General features: G+C 39.9%; 1 long non-coding RNA gene and 1 other non-coding gene across 2 annotated transcripts in view; one reads left to right on the top strand and one right to left on the bottom strand.

Annotated features, from left to right (window-relative positions):
* Nucleotides 1-9,296: 9,296 nt before the first annotated feature.
* LOC140699505 (uncharacterized) overlaps nt 9,297-17,718 on the bottom strand; it is a 70,617-nt gene continuing 62,195 nt past the window's right edge. Inside the window, exon 2 of the long non-coding RNA XR_012077725.1 lies at nt 9,297-9,706. This is a non-coding gene — a long non-coding RNA (uncharacterized lncRNA). The remainder of the gene's footprint in view (nt 9,707-17,718) is intronic.
* On the top strand, nt 14,458-14,559 carry LOC116279210 (U6 spliceosomal RNA). Its single transcript, XR_004188593.1, has one exon. It is a non-coding gene; the product is annotated as a U6 spliceosomal RNA (small nuclear RNA).

The following is a 17,718-nucleotide window of genomic DNA, read 5'->3' on the forward strand; positions in this document are numbered from 1 at the left end:
AAAATAAAAAATAAAAAAGCTGTTTGTTTTTATACACACACACACATATACACACAATGGAATACTTCTCAGCCAAAAAAAAGAATGAAGTAATACCATTTGCAGCACCATAGATGGGCCTAGACATCATCATGCTAAGTGAAGTAAGTCAGACAGGGAAAGACAAATATTCTGTGATATCATTTACATGTGGAATCTAAAAAAAAGACACAAATGAACTTATTTACAAACCATAAACAGACTCACAGATAAAGAAAACAAACTAATGGTTACCAGTGGGGAAGAGGGGAAGGGATAAATGAGGAGTTTGGGATTAGCAGATATAAACTACTAATATAAAATAGATAAACAAGGTCCTCTTGTATAGCACAGGGAACTATATTCAATATCTTGTACACTATGCTGTACACCAGAAACTAACAAAACATTGTATATCAACTATACTTCAATTTTAAAAAACTAAAAAAAATTTTTTTAATAAGAAATAAATTAAAAAAGAGTATTCAGTCTACCGATGAGATAGGCAGAAAATGTACAGGAAGTCTTTGGTAGAATCATGAAAGATTTTATTTGCCAAACCAGGTAGTTTAGACTTTAACCTACCTAGAAAGGGAGCCAAGGCGTTCAGGCAGAGCAGGGCATGGTGTGATTTATTTACCAGAGGATCACTGTGGGTCAGTACTGATATCTATTAAAGGAGGGTGAACAGACCCCGTGAGAACCGCCAGGCAGTCACTACACTGTCCAAGAAAGTCAGCAGTCCTCAATCCTGGGTGAGCAGCAGCACCACCTGGGAAATTTTTTAAAAAAAAACAGATGTTGGGCTTCATTCCCAGAGATTCTGATTCAGTTATCCTGGGGTGGGCCTGGAAATCTTATATATATGTTTTCTAGGTTCAAAGAGATTCTAAGGTTGAGAGCTACTGAGATAGGAAGGTTCTTAAACCAGAATTAGGAGGAGGGGGTAGGTGTGAGCGATTGTAATGTGGGTGATGGAATGGATGGTGAAGGGGTGAGGTCCAGAGATGCACGTAGAATTTGGATAGATCCTAGATTTCTGGCTTGGGCTACTGTTTGCATTTTGATGACGTTAAGCTGTACCAGATAATGTTTCAGAAGACTTTACCCAAGGAACAAGATGTTTCTCAAAAACAAAAACAAAACAAAGTTAAATAAGTACTACTTTAACAAGATACCCAATGAATCTGAACTTTATGTGGTGGTAGAACAGGAATTGGGAAGTTGCTGACACTTTCAGTTTTTGAGTCTAAGAACTGATTACCTTCAGAGTCTCCTTGTTTGGGAGATGGGGGTGAAGAGTGCCATCCCTTTGATGATATACGCATAAAGCAATTCCCAAACAGCCCTCTGGAGAAGATGCTACAGAACGATAAGTTAAACATTTGTTCTGTTTAGTAATGAGTTGTAAGAGGAGGGTGCAAGGTACTGAATGGTATGTTTCCTGTCTTCCAGATTTGACAACAAAGAACCACAGCTGAGCACAAGTCTGATACTGAAAGGACACAATGCCTGCCTTTTCCATTTATTTCTAAATGTCTAATATACACATTTCCCTGACAAGCGGAACAGTATTCTGTTTACCCCGGCACACCATTCTCTGCTGTGAAGAAAGGAGCCGGAAAGAGGTGTGGAGCTGAGGAGAGGGAGAGTAATCACCAGAGACACTTAGCACTTACTATGTGCGCTATTCTAAATACACTTAATTTTATTCTCCTAACAACTCTTTGAAGTAGATACTATTTTTATCCTCGTTTTTCCTAAGAAAACAGATGCACAGAGAGGTTAAGTCACTAGCTCAAGACCACACAGCTGGCAAACAGCAGAGCTGGAATAGGGAAACACAGCTGGGCTCCAGAGAGTCAACATTCGGAACCAGTACCAGAGGGGTAGCCTCATCCACATTTTCTGATCCCAAAAGGATTTATTTCTTTGCCTGTTTTTATTTTAGTAAATAGGACTTAAAGTGGGACCATAATATATAAGATGCCAAGACCATCATATTGATGACAGAATCTATTGTATAGTTGCAATGCATATCTTAGGGAGTTAAAAGTCTTGTTAAAAGTCAAGAAGTGAAATAATTTCATTGTTCCTATTACTAAAATTAAAAGTTATGTATAAATTGTATTAATTAGACACTGCTTAAGTAAAACAAAAATTGTAATGTTATATAATTTTTCATTTCATTAAGCATGCCCAGATATTCTAAGAGTAATAGATATTCCAAAATAACATGTTTTTAAAAGATCAAGTAGCTTTTATGATAGAGGAAGCACTGTTATCCCTAGCATGAATGTAATAGTGATCTGAAAAACTGTGGTCTGTCTTGTCATTTAATAATAAAATGATTAACAGTATTGGATTTTTATGAGCCAGGAGAAAAAAAAAAGGCAGTGTCCACCTGCCTTCCATCGGGCAGGTGGACACTGTGGAAGTGGCCTGGGGTTAAACCACTTCACCTGTGCTCAGCCGGCAGGCTGCATATAGAGCATGCGTTCATACGTCTAGAAGGAACCAATGAAAAGAGAAAGGTTAAAGGGTCAGAAGAGGGCAGTAATTGATGGAGCAGGGTCTGGAGAAGGTGAGGCTTCCACAGCTCAGATGGAAGGATTGCCTTTTACCTGGAAAAGGACAAGAGGGATGGATGCAGGTAACTTTTTAGACAAATGTCGGACACTGGTTGCCATCTGATGAAGCAGGAAGTAAAACCTGTACTGAGAGTAGAAAGTGGGGAGTGGTTTGAGGTGTTGACAGTCTGCAGTTTCCACTTAGAGGTTGTTAAACAGGTTTAGCAGCACCAGAGGAAGGACCAGCCTCAGCTTGTGGCTACATGGGAGAGGGCCCAGTGCAAAATGAAAAGCTGGATTCCTTGTCCCAAAATGATTAAAAATTTCAAAACAGCAAAAGCACAGCATTGAATCAAGCTCAAGCACCAGGCCCTTCTGAGTGTGAGGCCCTGTGGGACTGCAGAGGTCACAGATCTTAACTGAAGGTCACAGAGAAAGCTGATTCTCTAAATCCATGCTGGCCTCAGCCTGAATTTACACAGACCAGACTTCTGACTCACTCCACATCTAACCAAAATCTTTCTCCATGAGGAAGAAGGGAAACCAGTGAGGAGTAAATTCCCTCTGATCAGAGGCAGTTTTTCACGTCCTGATTTTGTAGCTAAGCAGAACAATTACTCCTCTCCTCCTATAAAACAGGGTGTTGATTTTTATTTGTGAGCAAGTCTTGCTTATTACCCCAAAGTCTTTGCTAGGTTGCTCCAAACTAACAACAGACAAATTATCCGCTTAAAAAGTGACCATATTTCTTTAAAAAGAGATCATATTTTTTAACAATACAAAATTATTTCATCTCAAGAGATTAGAGAAGGTCACCACTGGACAACGGGGAAAAAAAAACACTTCTGTGAAGGAACTTTGAAACTATTCAATTTTCTGTATCCTTGTAGAGGTTAAATGAGTTATGAGTCATATTATATAAACATTACATAGCAAGTTTCAAATTATATTTAATTTCAGAAAATTGACATTTTATCAGTGTGTTTCCTTCCAACATAAATTTCACTTTCTTATCCCAAAAAAATCAGTGTTTTTCCAAGTAGAAATTTTTCTCGGTCATTAGCTGGAAATATTTGTCTTAGAGCTAATGAGATAACCAAATATTTGTGTAAATCCTTCAGCAACCTGACTTGTGTATATTACTCTTAATTATTTTTGTTGCCATGAACTCTCAAGATACTGAGCGTACCTGCTGGTTATGTTTTCAAAAACATTTGTATTATCAGACTAGCTGAAACTATTTTAACTATGTTTGTAGAGATTTTGTGGCAGCCAGAATGCACATGAAGAAACATTTTCAAAATAAATAAAACTGCAGAGATAAAAAGAAGCAGGTGGTATCTTCCAGAGCTCCCTCCTGTCTTAAGAAAATTTGCTAGTATAAATACACCATTTTCAAAAATCTCTGGGAATGTAAACTACAATGGTTTGGTTGTACGTGTGCCTCAATTCTCTCTCTCTCTCTCTTTTTCTTTTTCCTACCACTATAGAAAATCCCATGGAGTTAGGCTTACATCAGACTTTGAGTCTGTTCATTATTATGTCTATACTTCGAGCAGTCTGTCAAAATCTCTGAAACACCTTCATCTGTGCGATGGAAGTTCTCAATTCTGAGATGATTACAGAAGTATACTTAGGAAGAAAAAAGCATACGGGAAGAGGAATTATGCACATCACCCTGTGTTCTGACCCTAACTTCATTATAATGGAGGCAGTGAACTTGGATAGATGACCTCCCTGAGCCACAATGCGTCAGCGACGGTAAATATATAATAAAACAGCAACATCAACACCCACAGGGCTCCAATGAGGACCAAATGAGATTACATCATTTAAGAAGTGTTGCTCAACTGTAAGTAGACCGATAGAGAGAGAGATAAAGGTTGAGAGGATTAAGATGCTGCAGGATCACAGTTTGTACTCTCAGAAATTCCCAGCGTGGTAGAAGAAACAATAAGGATTCACGAATAACTGTAGCACATGGAAAAGCACCGCTGCCAAAAACACAGGTGGCGCCACCTTTGTTCCTGATTTCTTCTCAGCCCGTTCAGGCATCCTGGTCTCACTAACTTGCGTTTTTGAAAAAGTAATATCAGCATTCAGCAGTGTTAGGGGCAGCAGGACCAGCTACACCATCTGTGGGGCCCTGTACAAAATGAAAATGCAGGTCTCCTTGTTAAAATTCTTAGGGATTTCAAAACTGTGATAGCTGAGCATTACGCCAAGCGCAGGGGCGACTCTGGGGCAACGCTCTGTGCAACCACACAGATCACAAGCCCACGGAGCCAGTCCTGGGGACCAGCGAGACAGTGATCCTGGCAATTTCAGCAGCAATTGTTGAATTTCCAAGAAGGTTGCATACAAGGCTCAAAGTTGGACAGAAAGAACCATCATGCGAAATTACAGCCCTGTATTTACATGTTAAAGACATCGCTGGCGCTGCCGTGACTGGGGAACCATAGCCTGGGGAACTTAATTTTATTCCAACCACTATCAAGGCTAAAGAGACAATTCTCTATAACCTCCATGTTTCTATGGGTCAGCAGCTCTTGATTCAGTGTCTGGGGTAGAAATATCTAATTGTTCTAGCTGCAGGGAATACGGGAAAGCAGGAGAGTGGCTTTTCCCTCAGATAGCAGCAGGTAGACTGTGCCTCCCAGCAAGGCCCATAAAAATAGGAAATTCTCCAAACATAAGAAAGAGAGGACATGGGCTAGGCAGCCAACAAAGATAACAAAAGTCCATTAGAGAAATAAAATAATTTTCTCAAAAACAAACAACCCAATCCAAAAATGGGTAGAAGACCTAAACAAGCAATTCTCCAAGGAAGAAATACAAATGATCAATAGGCACATGAAAAAATGCTCAATATCACTAATTATCAGAGAAATACAAATCAAAACTACAATGAGGTATCACCTCACACCAGTCAGAATGGCCATCATTCAAAAATCCACAAATGACAAATGCTGGAGAGGCTGTGGAGGAAAGGGAACCCTCCTACACTGCTGGTGGGAATGCAGTTTGGTGCAGCCACTATGGAAAACAGTATGGAGAATCTTCAAAAGACTAGGAATAGACTTACCCTATGACCCAGTAATCCCGCTCCTGGGCATATATCCAGAAGGAACCCTACTTCAAAATGACACCTGCACCCCAATGTTCATAGCAGAACTATTTACAATAGCCAAGACATGGAAACAGCCTAAATGTCCATCGACAGATGACTGGATAAAGAAGAAGTGGTATGTTTATACAGTGGAATACTACTCAGCCATAAAAACGGACAACATAATGCCATTTGCAGCAACATGGATGTTACTGGAGAATGTCATTCTAAGTGAAGTAAGCCAGAAAGAGAAAGAAAAATACCATACGAGATCACTCATATGCTGAACCTAAAAAAAAACAAAAACAAAAACAAAAATACAAAACAGAAACAGACTCATAGACATAGAATACAAACTTGTGGTTGCCGGAGACGGGGGTGGGAAGGGACTGGGATTTCAAAATGTAGAACAGATAAACAAGATTGTACTGTGTAGCACAGGGAAATATATACAGGATCTTGTGGTGGCTCACAGCAAAAAAGAATGTGACAATGAATGTAGGTATGTTCATGTATAACTGAAAAGTTGTGCTCTACACTGGAATTTGACACAACATTGTAAAATGACTATAACTCAATAAAAGAAGTTTATATATGAAAAAAGAGAAATAAAATAATTTTCTCAAGCAGATAAAGTTATAAAGTTTGGTACACTGGTTCTGATTTCGCTCAAATACACAAGTGTATCTTGTAAAGAAGGCCCTGATAGTACCAGATGTGTAGAAAATATATACACAGTTTCTCTCTTCTTTCCCACTTCTTTCCATTAGAAATGACCTTGGAAGTCCCCAGTTTGTTCTCAATATCTTCTCAAAAATAAGACAGATCTTAAGCCAATCCTTTCTTCGGACCAAAGTCATCACTCAGGTGTTGTGGTGATAGTGCACTGCTTTTTGCAGTTCATTCCTGCACATCTGGGTTCCATTCTCTCCTCCCCAATCATGTGATTCTGATAAGACTGCCCACCACCCTCTGTTCCCCTATGTTCCTTTTAATGCCAGTGAGACCCAGGCCCAGCCATTATAAAACCCCCTTTTCCAAGCCACGGGGGTCCGACACAGACACTCTCAAACTTTAATGTGCACATCAGCTAGGGATCTTTTAATATGAGGATTCTGATTCAGTCGATGTGGGAGCACCTGAGAGTTTGCATTTCAGATAAGTTCTCAGATGGTGCCTCTCCTGTTGATCTACAGGCAGTGCAGGGAGTAGCAATGACCTCGGTCTGTCTCCCCAGGGGTCTAGGGTCGTACCCTGCAACCAAACCAGGCCAGTCCATCAACAGAGGAAGCTAAGGCATGAGCGAGCAGAGGTGGGAAGAAAGGGGATGTCCATTTTGCTTCCACTTCAAGCCAGTTGTGCCTGGTGCCAGGTCCTCCTCACTCCAATCACACAGGCCTGTAAATCCACTTTTTGTTTACATGAGACTGAGTTGGATTTCTTCACTTGCAACCAGAAGTTTACACAGAAAATAAACTTCCTTTAGATATAATCTAACAGTGTCCAGGTCGTCCTGAACAAAGCTATTCCTCATTTGCTACGTTTGCAACCAAACTTACTTTAAAGAATTTTGAATTCTGACTCATGATTATAAGAAATAACTAGGAACAAGTAGATAATCGCCAAATTAGTTGTTGCATGTTTTTAATTCACTTAGTTTTCTACTGGAGTAGTCATTGTTTAAGTGAAGCTAATATCGTATCTTTTAAGGCTTTCTTTGATCAATTGGGTAAAAAAATAATACTCATTAGAGTTGTTCATTCTCACTCTAGCAGCTTCCCGTGTTTTCGATAGGTGAATATACCTCTCGAATCAGGAAAAGGGGTACAATACAGCTCCAGTTTGTTGTGGGATACAGACATTTACTGCAGAGCTAAATCAGTATTCTAAATGACAAGCTGTTGACTCCTAAAATTTCACCAAGTTCATGTATGTCTACCAGCTACACTTAAACACAGAAGTGCAAACTAATTGTTTTTAATTCACATTAAAGATCAGTTGAGGTCACTTTGCATTTTTAAAACTGGGCTTTTTGTTAACTGCATTGTGGATTAAATCAGTCCTCCTCTGTTCACATGGCATAAATTATTAATCATCCTTAAAGAATAGATGGGTGGCAATTATGAAGACAAGATTAAATGAATACCTGGAAGTCTTCCTAGTGAGAAATGACTCATTGTTCTGAGAGGTGTTAAAGTCACAGTTCTCAGAGACAAACACAATAGATATTCCCATGTTAAGTACAAACGTTAGAGTAATTAACATATTCACAAAGCATGGTTGCTTTTGTTAAAGCAGTGTATTCTCAGTTCAAAGCAAGTTTATGAAAACCTGCATTTTGTGAGGCTAGGGTAAATCAAGGTAGCAAAACAGCCCTACCAGGTCAGCTCTGGTCACAATCTGTTTATGCCTCTTTTTCCGGGAGACCGTCTCTGTTCCCTTGGACCCAAATGAGGTTTCTCACATGGATTCTCATAGCACCTGCTACTTTTCATCATCCACAGAACCACCTCACACTTGTTCACTTTTCTGAATCCCTCCTCACCTCTCCCCAATCCCTTCTACACAGTTAAGTGTTTAGCACAAAGTTACCGTTTTTAGTATTCGTTTACTTCATGGACAAGAAAGTTGGAAGATGTTACGTTACAACCAATTTAATTCATAATGTGAGGGGCACCTCATGCTTGTGAGTTGCTTGTATAGTAATGATGCAATCTGATTTGAGAAAATTTTATACTTTATCGGGCTTGTTCTTTTTTTTTAATGTAATAACAGGAAAAGATTTTGTTTGTCCTGTATAAAATAAAACTACCAATGCTGCTAAATCTGGCTAAAAAAATTACAGGTGTCCTGCTTACATTCAAAAAAATTCAAATACAAAGTCATAATCAAGGATTTAATATTTAATAGTATCAGTGAGCTTAAAAATCATGTTAAGTATCATTCAAACACTGTCCCATGGTATAGGAAGGAATTTGTTACAATCTTTTCTGCCACCAAATTATATCAACAATTGCCACTAGGGGGTGCTTCATCTCTTCTTATTTCCAGTGAACAGACTGCTGTATTGAAGGCTCATGTGGCTATACCCATAAGCTGGTATCTCCACTCTTCATTGCATGTACGAGTTAATTTATTCCCCACTTTTATATTAGCCCCTATATACTTGATCTCTATATGCCAATAATTTCATTCATGTTTATTGAAGATTAGCCAATTTACTCTCAAATGATCACTTCCCTAGATGAAAGTGAATTCTACATGTAATTTTTTTTCCATTTTCATAGCTCCAGTGACATAACAAGAAAAAAAAATTCAGTATCTAAAGTAATAAACTTCTCCACTCCAAAAATAAGTTAAAATTATGTATCTGCCTAAATAAATTAAAAGGAAAAAGTGTTACCAACTATCTGTAACTTAATGATGAGCTTTAAAATTTTTGACAGTGCCTGGCACATTTAGTTTCTCAGTAACTTTTTCATCATAGGCCAAAGAAAAAATACCCAAAGTTCACTTATTGAGTAGTTAGGTTTAACAACTTAGGAAATACTTAAGTTTCCAACAACTTAATGGCTGTTTGAAAGTATACACACATAAACAAATAGAAAAAAGTATTTTATTTTATGATTTCACACATACTCTATTAGTCATCTATTGCTGCCCAACAAGTTACCCCCAACTGTTGTTTAGTAGCTTAAACAACAGTTACTTATTATCTAATCATTTCCACGGGTCAGGGATCCAGGAGAGGCTTGGCTAGATGGCGGTGGCCCAAGATGTCTCCTGAGTTTGCAATCAGGATGTCAGCTGGGGCTGCAGCCACGTGGAGGCTTGACTGGGGCTGGAGGATTAATTTCCAAGATGGCTCATTCACATGGCAATTGGCAGGAGGGCTCAGCTCCTGATCGGCTGTTGGAAAACAGGCTCAGTTCCTCATCACACGGGCACCCCCACAGGGCTGCTCGAGTGTCTTCACACATGGCAGATGACTTCCCCAAGAGTGAGCCATCTGAGGGAACAAACAAGGAGGAGGTTGCAATGCCTTTTATGACACAGACTTGGAAACCATATACCGTTACTTCTGCTGTATTCTCCCTCTTAGAAGCTGGCTGCTCAGTCCAGCCCATACTCAAAAGGAGAGGTGTTAGTCTCCATCTCTTAGAAGAAAGGATATCAAATAATTTTGGACACATTTTTAAACCACTATGCTAACCAGTGAGGTACATGCACCTGTTGGACACCGTAATGGTCAATTTTATGTGTCAGCTGGGCTAAGGGATGCCCAGAGAGCTGGCGCAATTTTTTCTGGGTGTGTCTGTGAGAGTGTTTCTGGAAAAGATAAGCGTTTGAATAGGTAGACTGAGTAAAGAACATCAGCTTCTCCAAGGCAGGTGGCATACAATCTGTTGAGGGACTTAATGGAACAAAAAGGTGGCCAAAGGGCAAATTTGCCCTCTTCCTGAGCTAGGACATCCCTCTTCTGCCTTCAGACGTCAGTGCTCCTAGTTCTTGGACCTTCGCACTCAGACTGGGACTTACACCATTAACTCTCTGGTTCACAAGCCTTGCAGGCTGGACTGGAACTGCACCACTGGCTTTCCTGCGCCTCCCCCTTAAAGACAGGCAAACCATGGGACTTCTCAGCTTCACAATCATGTGAGCCAATCCCTCATAATAACTCAATAGGTACATATAGACATATATCCTCAGTTCTGTTTCTCTGAGGAACCTTGACTAATACGAGCACTATACACTCAAACTTCAGAATCAGATTAGAACCCATCACCGTCATTTCTTGTTCCACTTCATTACCATATGCTATCTTCTTTTTATCAAAGCAACCACTGAACACCCATCCTCACAAAGAGATGTCTTCTACAAAAGCAGTGTACCGGAATCTAAAGTTGAAAGTAAGCTACCTTGAGCTAGTCGGTCAGATAACGACCAACAGATGTTGCTGTGTTTCCCTCAAAACGTTTAAATATCTCATCTAGCCCCAGTGAGTTCAATGTAGCCCCTGTGGACTCAGTGCACAATTTGGGAACCATAGCTTAATGACCTCTTACTCAGAGATGAAATCAAGGTTAAACATATGTTTAAAAAAGCCTTCTAGAAATGTCAACAGTTTCCCTATTGTTCATCCTCCAGGGAAATTATAAAAGAAAAATGAGGAGGCTGTTGCCATTCAAGGTATTGAAATAAAATGGAAGTTTCATCTTGTAAATGCTTGTGGAATGTAAAAATATTCTAAGGGCAGAATATTTTTCATCTGCCCATTTTAGCCAAACATCAGCTGGATATGAAGGAAAAGTGATCGACAAATGAAAAAAAAATTTTTTTTTAAAGTTCAGTTTGAAAAAAAAATCAGTATCCAAGAAATGGTCCCTTCCTTTTTATTTTAAAAAATATATATATTCTCCTTTCGTAATATATAATGGTATTTCAGTGCTGACCTGGCATCTCTGCCAAATGATGACACAGTACATCTATTTCCTCACTCTTAGGAAGTTAGTCTTCACTTTTAAAAAAGCTCAGGTAATAAAAGGTCTTCCTGTTAACTGCAGCAGACAGAAAAACAAAACAAATTTTTTTTCTTTTTATACTTTCCTGAAACTCCACTAAAGTAACAAAAATTACTTTTTTTAAAGGGATAATCCCACAAAAACAGAGAGAACAGGAGACGTAGTGATAGCAGATGATTCTTGTCCACTAAATAGTGGAAGCTGAGAAGCTGATAACCTCATGGAAAATGACTTAGGTTTCTGCTTTCTTTGCTCTGCTAAGTACCTGAAGAAGAAAACAGCCAACACAAAGCAAGCTGAGTCCTGCCACAGAAATCCAGAACATTTCCAACACTGGAGGAGCCAGGGGCTTCTGAAGGTGTTGGGTTAGCAAGTAGGGCTTAAAACAGTAGCTTTTGTGAAAAGTCTGAGTAAAGCGTGAACAGGCATTTTTGTTCCCTCCCTCTGTCCAGGCAGGCACGTGGCTACATAACACAGAAGACAGTAGATCAGATCACTACTGAGACGTTCAATGAGTGTACATCCTGAAGTGAGATCTCTGGTCCCCTTCCTACTAGGCACTCAGAAAGCTGACTGTCTGGCTGACACTACACCATGCAAGAGAGTGCAGAAGTCCTCAGGGGAAACTGTCTAGCCCCGTAAGTATGGACAGCCAGGAGCCCCCCAACAGACAGCCAGCTTGATGCTCCACAATGAGACCTGACTCTTGATACACTAGACATGAAAGTAGAGCTTCCAATCAACATTTGTGTCCCCACTCTTTAATCTACTTTGAAATAACATACATTAAAATTCCCAGATCAGATCAAAGACCTCCTGTGTTTCTTTTATGCAGATGTCCCAAATGTTAACATTTTACTGAATATTCATGATTGCCAGCTCTCTCTCTGTCTCTCTCCAAATGTGTGTGTGCGTGTGTGTGTGCACGCGTGTGTGTAGGAGGAGGTAATATACCCATTATCATTCACCTTTTAAAAGAAAGCTTCAGACATGATGTCTCATCACCCCTAAATAATCTAGTGTATATTTCCCAAAAACAAGGACACTCACCCATCCAAATTTCACCAACTGTCCAAAACTCTCTTTCTTCTTTCTGGCTCAGGGTTACGCCAAGGAATATGTATTGACTTTAGTTCTTATGTCTCTTTGGAGCCTTTCAACGCAAAACACTACTTCTCAGTCTCTGCTGTCCTTATCAGTTTTTAAAGAATGTAAGTGTCACATTCCATAGGGTGACACTCACGGTGTGTCTCAGGACCAGGTCATGTATCATTGACAGGAATATCATGAAAATCAGGATGTGATTTCTCAGTGAATCTCATCAGGGTTTTCAAACTCAGCAAAGAAAAGACAAAAACAAAAGCAAGTATTAAGCCCGAGAAATTTCTAAAAGTTAAGAGAAGGACAATGAAGGTAGAGTAAAGAACCGGAAAGAATCAGAGACTTTACCCTACTCACAAGCCAGCATATGAGCCTGCCAGCTTCACGGATGCCAGCAATAGATGCGAGACTCTTGGATCAGAGGCAGAGGATCCGACTACTCACAGAACAGCTGCCTGGTCACTCTGGCCCCCTTGCCCTTCAGTTTCCCCGGTGGTGAAAAAGAGTGGCCGGGGGGATGCTGCACAGACAGAGGGTTTGTATCACAGCTGAGAAACACTGAGTTTGGGGGACCCTAGTCTTTTATAATGGACTGAAAGCAAACATGGTTGAAAGACATTATCATACTGGACAGTGATCAAGCCTGCCCTCTGCCCTGGAGGGAGACACTAGTGCTGTCTTCCAAGGCTGTTCACTACACGTACATCCTTGAAATGGTGATCGGGAACACAAGTTGTCAGTGCCTCTGCTCATAAGATGCACAGAAATGCACAAGACCCCTGGAGAAAAAGCCCATAGACAACCGCCTCTGAAAACAGCTACACAGTCATAACGGAGGTAATGTTGGATGTTGACTTAACCCAGAACTGTGGCTTAAATATACCGGGAATAGGGAGGAATGGAAGAGTGTGTTCAAGAAGGTAGAATGACATAAAAGCTAGGAAATTCTAATGTTCTACAGTAAAAAAAAATAATAATAATTCGATAACATCTAAAATAGAAAACCAAGAAAGAAAAGTAAAAGTGTGTTTTTTTAAAAGGAGAAATAACCAAAATGTAGAATGTGGTATTGCCTCCAAGGTGCAGTTTTCATGAGATGGGAAAGTTGGAGCAGGTAACGACTGTTTTCTCCATCAAAATAAGCTATTTGACAATTTGAACTATGCACATGATTATTTTCATAAAAATTAAAATACAATTTAAAAAGATAGATTCTGGGCCACAGTAGTTTTACTATAATCATTAGATTATGGCTTGAGGAAATTGAATCTGCCCCCAAATATCTCTAAGGACCTAATTGGAATACTGGCACCTTATTTTTTTTGAGAAGTGGCTTCCAAGGGTACAAAGCCAGCCCCTTAATCTTAACCAGATATTCACTGCAGGTCTACAGGACACGGCCCAGCCCTGGTAGGGATGACTGGGTTTCCACTCCAGCACTCTCTGGGCTCAGTGGACTACACGCCCTCTTCAAAGGATACAGGGAGAGAGAAAATGACCTCATTGCTGGTGTGGTGTCTGCAATAATCTCTCCTAGCTGCTCTGGGCTGTATTCCCAACAAAGAAAACTTGACTTTGTGCAGCCCTCCAGGCAATTAACTCTCAGGAGTCTCTTCATCTGCGCCAAGCCCCAGTGGACAGGAGCAGGCGGGGGTGGGGAGAAGGTAGTAGTTCAAAAAGGAAGCTAATATGTTGGAATTTTATTAAGAGTCAGTGTTGTTGGTTCAATTGTTTCTTCCACATATAGATCATTGTACTAAAAAATTCAAAACTTATGGAAGTGTATAAAGTAGAAAGCTCCCAGGCCTATGAATAGGAAGGAATGAATCAAGAAGATGACAGAGAATGCAAGGAAAGGGCTGGCTGGAGTCCACTAGATGATATAAATAGAGACCCCAGGATGACAGCTGTGCACAGGCACAGATGACAATCAGCACCAACCCCTGTTGATCCAGAGGCTCTACAGGAAATTTCCTCAGGTACAATGTAATGTCTAGAATACTCAGATAATTAGCAAATACAGTGTTGAACGGTTTCCAAACTGGGGCATGCTGACAGTGAGAGTGAACATTGTATATTACACCACACCCACACACACCAACCTAGTGGTATAGACAAAAGAAAGAAAAGGTAATCGGTGCTCACTTGGGCAGCACATACACTAAACTGGAACGATACAAAGATTAGCACGGTCCCTGCACAAGATGACGTGCAAATTCATGAAGCCATCTACATTTTTTTAAACGAATATATATGTGTGTATAGGTATGACTGAAACATTTCGCTGTACACCAGAAATTGACACACTGGCAACTGACTATACTTCAATTAAAAAAAAGAAAGAAAGAAAAGGAAATCATAATTTACTACCTGGTAAACCTGTGAATATTCCTTATAGTAATTTAAACACTGAACACTGAATACTAATCCAGACAAAATTCCAGTATGGCTGTGTGGAAAGATGAGTTCATGGAAAGGGCACACAGGTACGGTGGGAACTGGGGGAAGAAGAACTAAATCCTCGTCTTTCACAATAAGAAACTGACAGATAGATGATGCATACAACGGAAAAATCAAGAAGTAGGCAAAAAAGCACATTACATGCTATTTAGAGCTAAAAATGTAAACACAAAATTTAGAGGTTAAAATGGGTGAATATAGTTTCTTCTTGGGGGAAGACAAAGGGCAAAGAAGAAACAGCGGATTGCTGGTTTTCACAACTATTCAACTCTTTATGCTTTACACATTTATATCTTTGATATAAAAAGTTAAAAAGAGAGAGAGAAGAGGAGAGGAGAGATGGAAGAGAGGAAGGAAAGAAGAGAGTAATGTATTTACTTTTCATCTGGTAAAACTAAACATATTAATAGAAATGTCAAGTCCAAATTACATTTGGCGGGATTTTCCAAGGCATATTTATTTTGTTTCGGTGGGTTGCAGGTAAAGGAGTGGGCAAAGTCTATACAAGAAATAATACTCCTTCATGTTTACAGGAATAGAGAAATTAGAGCAAACTAAGCCAGTGCTGGAGTGTAATTTTTGAGATATTTAACCACTCTGAACCTCAGTCTCTTCATCTGTAAAATAAAGGTAAGGTCTTCTTTACGTATGCCCTGCCACAGTTAAGTACATGACCTAAGGAGGACACAACAAATACTGGAGCTACCTTTCCTCTAATGTCTAAGGGCACGAGGGAGGAGAGTGCAGGGGTCCTGCCTGCTTTTCCTTTTATGTGAAACCAGGTTCCATGCTCCCTATCCTTATTTGGGATACAAGAAGCAAGTGAAGAAATTAGCCTATTGAAGACCACCTTTCCATTCACATTAGAGGATTTGAAAAATCAGTCCAATCCCTGTGTTCTGCTTTTTCAAGTTTGAATCTGGACTTTATTAAATCATTGGCAGAGAATTTTTCTAGTGACAATGTCAAATCAAAGGCTAGCCAGGGCCAGCTGGATTGCCCTGTTGGGGAATGGTCTCTTAACAGAGACTGCATGATAATGATAACTCATTGGTGTCCCTTTTCAGGAAAGCAGGAAAGAACATAACACCATTTGCAGCAACATGGATGTTCCTGGAGAATGTCATTCTAAGTGAAGTAAGCCAGAAAAAGAAAGAAAATACCATATGAGATCGCTCATATGCGGAATCTAAAAAAAGAAAAAAAGAAGAACATAAATACAAAACAGAAACAGACTCGTAGACATAGAATACAAACTTGTGGTTGCCAAGGGGACGGGAGGTGGGAAAGGACAGACTGGGAGTTCAAAATTTGTAGATACTGACAGGCATATATAGAAATAGATAAACAAGATTATACTGTATAGCACAGGGAAATATATACAAGATCTTGTGGTAGCTCACAGCAAAAAAAAAATGTGACAATGAATATACATATGTTCACGTATAAATGAAAAATTGTGCTCTATACTGGAATTTGACACAACATTGTAAAATGACTATAACTCAGAAAAAAGAAAGAAAGAAAGAGAGAAAGGAAGAAAGGAAGAAAAGTAAGCCAGTTGTGGGGGAAGGGTATAGTTCAAGTGGTAAAGCACATGCTTAGCACCCAAGAGGTCCCAGGTTCAACGCCCCATACCTCCTCCAAGCAGAAATCAATGAAGAAACAGAATCACCTCCCCGTCAGGAACCAGACAATGCAAGCAAGACTTGAGCTTTGGTTTCTTCCACAAATGCTTTCGGAATCAATGTCTTTGTCTTGACTCTATGCCGAGGAGTGGAACGCATGGGCCTGAGGGGGGGTTCAATGATGAGGTTTTGGAGAAACCTCCATACTGTTTTGCATAGCGGCTGCATTAATTTGCTCTCCCACCAACACTGTACGACGGTTCCCTTTTATTCACATGCTTGGCAGCATGTTTGTGTGTGTGTGTGTGTGTGTGTGTGTGTGTGTGTGTGTGTGTTTTCCTTGGAAGAAAGGCCATTCTTATAGCTGGGAGATGGTATTTCCCGGTGATTTGGATTTGCACTTCCCTGATGGGAGCGATGTGGAGCGATTTTTTGTGTTCCTGTGGGCCATCTGCATTTCCCCTTTTGGAGGGAGGTCTGTTCATTTCCTCTGCCCCCTTTTCAAAATGGGGAGTTTGTTGGTTTGCTCTTGAATTGAAAGACATTGGATTGAAAATGTTGTGTCACCTTCTGGTGCAGAGCATGAATGTTTTTAGAGGGCATTATGGTAAGCGAAAGAAGTCAGGCAGACAAAGACAAGTACTCTGAGATATCACTTCCATGTGGAATCTAAAAAAGGCAACCACCGCGTGACTATCCCAGAAAGGAAACAGACTCCCAGATGTAGAGAAGGAACTAATGGTTACCAGTGGGGAGAGGGAAGGGGGAGGGGCAGGGTGGAAGTGGGGGATGGAGAGGTACAAAGTGTGAGGTATACAGTCAGCTCCAAGGATATATATTGTATACCATAATAGATCCAATGGCAATAGATCCAACAGTTGATAATATCAATCAATGGAATATCACCTTTAAACACTGGGAATCACACTATGGTACACGTGTAGGATGTCATGTCTTACATGAAACTCTACCTCAATTGGAAACATATGATTCTGTAAAAGAAACATGTCAATACATCAATTCAAAATAGAAAAAAAAAAAGCCATAAACTACATAAGAGACCTGCAAAGGAACAGGGTGGGGGCTTGGGGATTAAAAATTTTTTCCATAAATTAGCAGATGACGATAATCAGGAATTCTTCATCTTTTCTCTTTGGGTAACATCTGTAGTGGGATCTTGTATTTGTGTAGAATAGAATACACAAAGATCTTAGGACCCAGAAAAATGTTTGCAGTCCTTAAAACACATAACCCCAATTCACAGATATAGCAGCTGTTCAAAGAAGTCAAGAGCTTTACACGACATAGTA

Source organism: Vicugna pacos, chromosome 1 (genome assembly GCF_048564905.1).
Source record: "Vicugna pacos chromosome 1, VicPac4, whole genome shotgun sequence".
NCBI lineage: Eukaryota > Metazoa > Chordata > Mammalia > Artiodactyla > Camelidae > Vicugna > Vicugna pacos.